The 8,652-nt window shown below is 37.9% G+C and overlaps 1 pseudogene across 1 annotated transcript; it reads right to left on the bottom strand.

The window, feature by feature from the left end:
• Positions 1-6,223: 6,223 nt before the first annotated feature.
• LOC113425813 (ribonuclease pseudogene) lies at positions 6,224-8,012 on the bottom strand (annotated as a pseudogene). The gene is made up of 2 exons (XR_015745596.1): positions 7,947-8,012; positions 6,224-6,967 (listed from the first exon to the last, which is right to left on the bottom strand). The product of XR_015745596.1 is annotated as a ribonuclease pseudogene (transcript).
• Positions 8,013-8,652: the final 640 nt, after the last annotated feature.

Below are 8,652 nucleotides of genomic sequence, written 5' to 3'. Positions count from 1 at the left end.
ACCCATAAAGCCAGGTTAGTAGCACAAGGGTTCAATCAGACAGCAAATGACTACAATGAGGTGTTTGCACCTAGTCTGAAGGCTACTACATTACAAGCAGCATTAGTGTGGGTAGCTAAAGAGAAATACATTATAAATCATTTAGATGTAGAGACAGCATATCTGCATGCACCGTTGCAACACATTATATATTTAAAGAAACTTTTAGGTATCAAAAATGATAATATAACTGATGCTGGAGATTGAAAAAGAGTCTTTATGGCTTGAAGCAAGCAGGATATGAGTGGAACCAGTGTATAGTTAAGGAATTAAATAAGGTAGGTTTTGTAGCTGGCATGGCTGATCCATGTTTGTTCAAAAGGGAAAGTGATGGTGTAATTTCGTTGTTGCTATTGTTCACTGATGAGATAGTATTAATCACCAAAACTGAGCAAGAAGCTACTGAGATTATTTCACTGTTAGAAAAGAAATTTAAAATAAAACAGTTAGGAGAAATTAAACAATATCTTGGTTTAAAAATAGATAAAACTAAGGGAGGATACAAAATCTCACAGGCAGATAAAATTAACCAATTACTAAAGAATTTTAAAATGGAACTTTATAAATCGGCTAAAACACCAATGAGCCAGGAATTTAGCCATAGTGATGTATAAAGTCCTGTTTTTGATAAAGATATTTATCAGTCCTTGATTGGTAGCTTATCTTATCTCAGTAATTGATCAAGGCCAGATATAGCATTCAGTGCTAATCAATTAGCTAAGTTTAATGCTGAGCCAACTGAAAAGCACTGGCAAGCTGCTAAACATGTTTTAAGACATCTGAAACAAACGATGCATTATGCATTATATTTGGAGCCTAAGGATGAACTAAATCTAACTGCATATGCGATGCAAGTTTCACTACAGACGTAAATACATGTAAATCTACATCAGGTACTGTAGTATTATTAGGAAAGGTGTTGATTGGATGGAGGTCTATTCGACAGAAACATCTAAGTTTATCAACAATGGATGCTGAATTCTCATGTTTGTCTCTATTATGTGCAGATTTAGTTTATTATAAGCAACTATTGCTTGATATGGGAATTGATGTAACAGGTTCTATTGTTGTTTATGAAGACAACCAATCAGCAATACAGATGGCTTCCAATCTTGCTGTAAAGACAAGATCAAAACACGCAGATCTAAGATATTTAAATGTGAGACAATGTGTACAAAGTAAAATGATTAAACTGGAGTAATGCATGTCAGAAAATAACATTGCAGATCATTTTACAAAAGCCCAAGGCTCTGTAAAGCATAAGGCTTGCTGTGAAAGATATGGACTTAAACCGTAAGGTGTTATATATTGTCCTACCCAAAGGGGAGAATGTTAGGAATTGATAGTCACCTAACAGTTGGGTTGGAAATATATAAACCAGAATAGACATTTAATCCTGTCTTTTTAAGGGAATGATGTAATTGTAATTGGGTGTGGTTCCTCAAACGGCCATAAGATGGAGCCAGAAACCTGGGTTGTTCTGTTCTGTTGTTGCTAGATGTTCTGATGTTCCATGTTGGTTGGTTTGCATTTTTCCCTATTGACTGTTGCTGATCGTCGTTCTTCTTGGAATTCTGTAAGTCTGTTACTGAACTGTTTATGATACTGGACTTTGTTATTTGAATTATCCCTGGACTGAACACTGACTGCTTTAACTGTGAATGACTTGGACTGTTTGTTGGACTTTGCTTAACCATTTACCAGAAGTAAAACCTACATTTTACTATTCAGTGTATCTGTGTGCTGGTCGTGTGTTATTCAACATCACTCTCACTACATCTCCCTGTGTGCACTCATTCTCCTAATGGAGAATTACCTCAACAGTGGCAGCAGTGCCTCAAATAGAAAGTCCCTACAGAGAGTGGTAAGGGCAGCCGAGAAGATTATAGGAAGCCGGCTTCCCATTATACAGCATACTGCTTTTAAGCACTATGTGCATAGAATTCAAAGCATTGTTAGAGACCCCACACCCCCACTTTATGGTCTGTTTTTGCTGCTCCCCTCTGGGAGGAAGTTTCGAAGTTTTTCTAGCAGGACTACCTGATTCTGTAATGGTTTGTTTCCTATGCCATCCATCTGGTAAACTCACAAGATTTGTTTTTCTCACCATGTAGACTAATACATCCAAACTAGACTGTGTTGTTTCTCTGTATCATATAATATATGTGGATATATGCATACTTTTGTATTTATTTAGTCATGTTTATGTAGTTTATATTGGAAGTGGAAACCCTTTGAGAGCTGTAGGCAATGAAATTTCATTTTAATGCATGCCAATTATTATATGTTCAAACTGACAATAAAGTTATTCCAAGTCTAAGTGTAGTATATGGAGCACTTTAACGATAGATGACATTTCTGTAGTCTATCACAAGCTAGAACAGTATTTTTTGAAGTTGGCAACATTAAGACATGTTAAGACTTCAATTTCAGAATTCTTCAACCAGCATCTTATTAATGATACTGTATACATAATGATATGCATACTGTTATATAATGATCATAATGGCAGGCCTTCTTCCTTCACAAGCTCTAATGATGTAGTGAGATTAAACTGTCTTTAGATACAAGGCCATTGGAATGAAAATCAAATTACAGATGTTGACCCAAAGGAAAATACATCGCACAACATTGTATAGTATATTTCCTGCACTGCACACATTGATATTAGAGTGTTATGAATAAGTTTTTCTGGTTTTCTTCCTGGTAGAACTATTTCCATGCCCCTTTTCTTTTAACAAAATTCCCTTTCATATGAAATTCCTCTTGAAATTCCCCTTCTTTAAGAACACTTACAAACTAGAACTGTAATTCCTTATACAGAAATATACATTTTCTTAAAAATTCTTTGTTCATATTGGAAACATTAATTTATTCTGGAAATGTTCATTGTCCTGACTAAGACTTTAGTTTTGATAGGTTTATAAAGGGTTTGTGTAATGTGTATGGGCATGCTTGTTTTCCTGATATCAGATGGGATCCCTTCCAGCATAGATGTACTTTGTGGCATCTCTGAATTTGCTAATTCCTCTTTTGAAATTCAGATATAAATTAGAATAGCTTGAACATGTTCTGTTCTATCATTATGTAGGATCCACATGGTCCAAGCTATAGTTTTTATAGTACATTGTCAAACTAGTGTTTTCATAAGCCAGATGTGGCTGATTCCCTAAAAAAATGCAATGAATAGAATAGAATTCTTTATTGGACAAGTGTGATTGGACACACAAGGAATTTGTCTTGGTACATATGCTCTCAGTGTACATAAAAGAAAAGATACATTCGTCAAGAGTCAAGAATCATAAGGTACATCATTTAATAATACCGTAGTCATAGGATACAATAAGCAATCGAATCATACTAGGAAACAGTCAATAAAATCATTAGGAGACAAGCAACCAGGTTACAGTCATACAGTCACAAGTGAGAGGGGATAGAAATGATGAGAGGATTAATAGTAATAATAATACAGACTTAGTAAATAGTTTGACAGTATTGAGATAATTATTTGTTTAGCAGAGTGATGGCATTTGGGAAAAACTGTCCTTGTGTCTAGTTGTTCTCTATAGCATTGTTTTGTGGGAAGGAGTTGAAACAGTTTATGTCCGGATGTGAGGGATCTGTAAATATTTTCACAGCCCACTTTTTGACTCATGCAGTATACAGGTCCTCAATGGAAGGCAGGTTGGTAGTAATTGGTTTTGGTTTTTTTTGCAGTCCTAATTACTCTCTGAAGTCTGTGTCTGTCTTGTTGGGTTGCAGAACCAAAATTCTGGAGAAAATTAGGAGAAATGATCAAGTAAAGCAAATCAGCTTAGATTTTATCAGCTACACAGTTCCCCAACCACCAATTTATTCTAGCCACTGTTACTACAGTTTGTGAAAAGGGCAGCAAGTTCAAGAGAAAAATTCGTTTACTCCTAGAAGGCCATTGACTTAAGCTGCAATAAAATAGACATCTGGAATTGACTTAAAAGCTGCAATAAAATAGACATCTGGAATTCTCTATTTTTTTAAAAAAACAAACAAACAAACAACAACAACTAATCTGCTTTGACTATTTCATTTTAGTTAAGGATGCTGGTTACCGAGATAATATTTGTAAATATTTCTTATGCTATTATTCCTGACTGACGGTCCTAACACAATAAAATGAAATTCATTAAGTAAAGAGGAAAATGAATCCTTTTGAATGCAGTAAGAACTGGCGAACCTGACACAAAAATCAAATATCTTTGGTTGGCTATTAAAAAGATGTCTCCAGAACCTCATCTTCTATTTCAACCCACTTACATCAAGTTCGTCAAAACTCTATTAATTATCCCTACTTTCTGTTTGATAAGTGGTGATGGTGATTGGTGAAACTCCAGAAATGCTCTTTTTATGTAATACCACCAACGTTATGGAAGTTTCTTTTCCTTGAAATCAGATTGGTCTCTATTTCATTATTTCAGGAAAATACTAAACAGAGACCTACTAAAGAAGGCTTTTGATATACTGTTGGTACATACCAGCATCTCAGTTTATTTGGTTGCTTTTTGAACAGTTATGTACAGGTAGTCCTTGACTAAAAACAGTTCATTTAGTGACTGTTCAAAGTTACATCACTGAAAAAAGTGATTTATGATCATTTTTCACACCTACAATCAGTGCAGCATCCCATGATACATGAAATGGTTTATGCTGTGACTATTTTATTATTGTGACAATGAATCTCTTCATTGTGTTGGGTTAAAAAATGGATTAAAGACAAACATCACTGGTCTAATTGAGATGGTCTAAGCCAATATTTATCAGCCCTGATGACTTTAAGATGTTTAGATTTCAACTCCCATAATCCGAAACCCTTCACCTGCAATGACACCATACAGGTGATAGAAAGAAAGAAAGAAAGAAAGAAAGAAAGAAAGAAAGAAAGAAAGAAAGAAAGAAAGAAAGAAAGAAAGGGGTCCAGATGATTAGATCTCCTCCAGAGATCTAAATTATGATTATCAGTCCTTGTGAAAGCTGAATGTCCTTCTAAGATACAAATATATTTAGGATTGCCTGACACTGGTTCACCAGAGCTTGTATGAATACAACTAAAGCATGTTAATTGTAGTACACTTTCTCCTTCTGATGGCTGGCTTTGCATCCCTTCAACTGAAGGATCTATGACTACATCAGGCTGTATACTGTTTCTGAAGAGTTATTTGCGTTTAGAAGAAAAATACTAATACTTGGGGGTCCCAAAGGTGCTATTTCAAGAAGCAACTGATTCTTGTGTTTTTTCTTTGAAGAAATTTCATTTTTCACCCAAGGAGCTTCTTCAGCTCTGGATGACTGATAATCTCCATAGACATAATACCTGATGACTATCAGAAACAGGGTCCTGATGTGTCCAGAGAGAATGTAGTAAGAACAATCTAACAAGATGTTGGTCAGGTTAATGCAGGATGAATTTGGTCATCCCTTAGGGGATTGGACACTAAAGCATATGAAGAACGGTTACAGGAATTGGGATGGCTAGTCTAGTGGACCAGAGGAGACATGATAGCAGTCTTCTAATATTTGAGGGGCTGCCACAGAGAGGAGGGGGTCAAGCTATTTTCTAAAGCACCTGTAGACAAGGAATAATGGATGGAAACTGAACAAGGAGAGATTTAACCTGGAAATAAGGAGAAACATTCTGACAGTGAGAAAAATCAACTAATGGATTTTGCCCTCGGAAGTTGTGGGAGCGCCATCACTTGAGATTTTCAAGAATAGATTGGACTGCCATTTGTCAAAAATGGTGTAGGGTCTTCCCACTTGGGAGGGTGGGTTGAACTAGATGACCTACAAGGTCCCTTCCAACTCTGATTATCTGTTATTTGTTATCTCTTAGCTCCATTCTCCTGTGCAGGGCAACAAAGAAGACCCAGCCAATCAGCTGAGATTCGGGAGGCAGAGAATAGATGGGGGGGGGGGCAGTGAGAAGTGGTATTCTCTGAACTACTCAACATTTCTGCTACTGGTTCTCCAGAACTGGTCAGAACCTGCTAAATACTACCTCTGGCCCTTATGTGTTCAGAAAAAATCAAATCAGAACAATTTAACAAGAATAGAAATGTTGGTCAGGTTAATGCAGGATGAATCGGATCATCCTTTCTTTGAAAAAAGCAAACTTATTTAAAATGAAATAAATCTACACCAACAACAGAGATGTCATGCAACTTTTTTGTTTATTTTTAATCATTCATTTAAAGCATTTGGGAGAGGTATTATTGCTCGTTTACATAAAATTTAGGATATTCAGACTTTAGGTTATGTGCTGGTTGTAGGCTACAGAGGAAAAAAAGGAAAGCACTGGGAAGCATCTACGTAGGTTACAATGGTTGAAATTGAGCACAGATCATGAAAAAGAGTTCAGGACATGAGCCAGAGGATCAGCAGAAACCGAGATCTTTCCCGTAGAAGAGAAGCCATCTTGAGGGAGACTCCATCTGATCAATTCTTTTCATCTTCAAACACTGTTAAATCTGGCCTTCCTCATAGTGCACAGGCAATCCGTTCTCACAAGCAATGACAATATACCTGGGTGATTCGTTTTCCCTGTAATCACAAGGAGGTTTGGTGGACGATCCCTTCATCTTGCAGGTGGTGACCCGGAACTGTTTCTTGCTACGCCGCAATCTGTTATTGATGGGTTCTCCACCATCCCCACAGACAGCGATGATATTGTTCTTTGTGTCATGGATGAAGGTGTTGACCTCCTTACATTTGGGTTGGGTCATTCCGCGCCTTTGCATCATTTTATTACAGTAGTTATTTCCCACATTGCTTTTGGGGTTATCGTAGTGCTGCCTCAGGAAGGTCTCGTAATCCGCAGCAAAGGTGCCCAGCATCAGCACCGCAGCCAGGACTACGAAGAGTCCAAGGCCAACTCCTTTGAACATCATGATCAGCTCTGCCACAGAAAGAAGGGAGAAGATGCATGAATATTTCCATTTGAAAGCATTGGTTCAAATATCTAGCACTGAATGGGACCTATCTCCTCTGGCTGTTACGGAAAATATTTGACTCTCCATGTTGTCAAAATTAGGGAATTTTCATCAGAAGCTCCTCCAGGGAAATTCTAAGGAGGCTGCACCCCTTCCAGCGGAAGCCAACCATTGGAATTTTTCCAGACATTCATACTGAGACAGGAACTACTTTAGCTTCTGAGCTGACTTCCTTTGGTGCTCAATAGAAGGGCTCTACAAACATCCTTGAATTGGATGTTCTACCAAAGTAATATTTTTAAGGTGTATGGCAACGACCTTGGGAGACAGAAGGAACAGCCAACAACTACCCAATGGTCACATAAGAGGCATCTGACCCAGCAGAAGAAATGGGGCCAAGGCAAACATTGTAGAAATCTCCTTGGATTGTAAAGGTGATAGGAGTGGTAAATATACTTTCAGACTTGCAAGGTATTCTTAAGATACAATATGAATAGAGCTGGAACTCCTGGGTGTGTCTCTTGTTTGGACTACTACACAAAACAGACAAATATCAGCTTTATTTCTTGGGAACCTCCTCCCAACCTTTACTACCTCTTTGTTGTCTCTAGTCCCCTCATTCCTCTGACTTCTCTCCCAAAATATGTTTTTTATCCCCCAAGCCATCCTTGGATAGGGTCAGAATTAAGAAGAAAATATTCCTGAAATGTTATTACTTAAGAACAACTTAATAAGTCTATCTCACTCATGAGCTTGGAGGGAGCTGAGATCTAACTCATGATGAAGGTAGGTGTCTGCCCTTCAGTGTAATACAAGCCCTATGAAAAGATAGCTTAAAATTCAGCTCAACTTAGTATTGAGAAGCCTTATCCAGTTCAGTGAGAATCACAATCTCCCCTAGGAACATCATCCCTTCATCTTAGCCTTCCCTGGTCTTAGACTCACCTGAATGTGACCTTGAAGAAGAGAAGGGTTCTCAACCTTCCGTCTTCCTCTGTCCTTCTGCTTCTATGATCCCGTTATATAATGGCCCGCTTGCAAGGGAGAGGTGGAGCAGGAAAGAACTACAATTGAAACCCCCACTCCAAAAAAGAGGAAGTGAGCATGGAGAGACGTTAATTTCAAAAGAGAAAAAAAAGTTTCATGTGTGCAAGGACATTCTGGAAGCGAGCGTGTTTCTGCATGAACATATTTTACAGCTGGATGCGAGCAATGCTGTTGCCTTATCCCCAATGGTAAAACCCTTATTGAAAGAGACATGACCACCTGAAGCTTCTCAAGCAGCATAATGCCTCTGAGTAAGGGCAGCGTGGATGTCCTTCAAACAACAGAGCCTACTGCTATCTTGTACACACATCTGAAGAGTTGGCAAGAAGGAAGATGAGATTTCCAGCATGATTCTTGCATTAAAAACAAGTAAAGCTTATCTGCACATATATGTTTATGTGCAATGGATCGCACTTCTATATTCCGATGTGTTTTTATCACATTAACAGTTTTGGAAGGGATCTTGTAGGCCATCTAGTCCCACCCCTGGGCCAAGTAGGAGACACTACATCAGTGGTTCCCAAACTTTTTCAGTCCACCGCCACCTTGGTGCATCTAGGCCAGCGCATTGAAACATCTTTGGCTTCTATTAATTAAAGGTTTT

This window comes from Notechis scutatus, chromosome Z (genome assembly GCF_049901735.1).
Source record: "Notechis scutatus isolate UNSWTSFEM ecotype Mainland chromosome Z, rNotScu1.2, whole genome shotgun sequence".
NCBI lineage: Eukaryota > Metazoa > Chordata > Lepidosauria > Squamata > Elapidae > Notechis > Notechis scutatus.
Note: the sequence above shows the minus strand (reverse complement) of the source record. Positions and strands in the feature narration are given on the sequence as shown.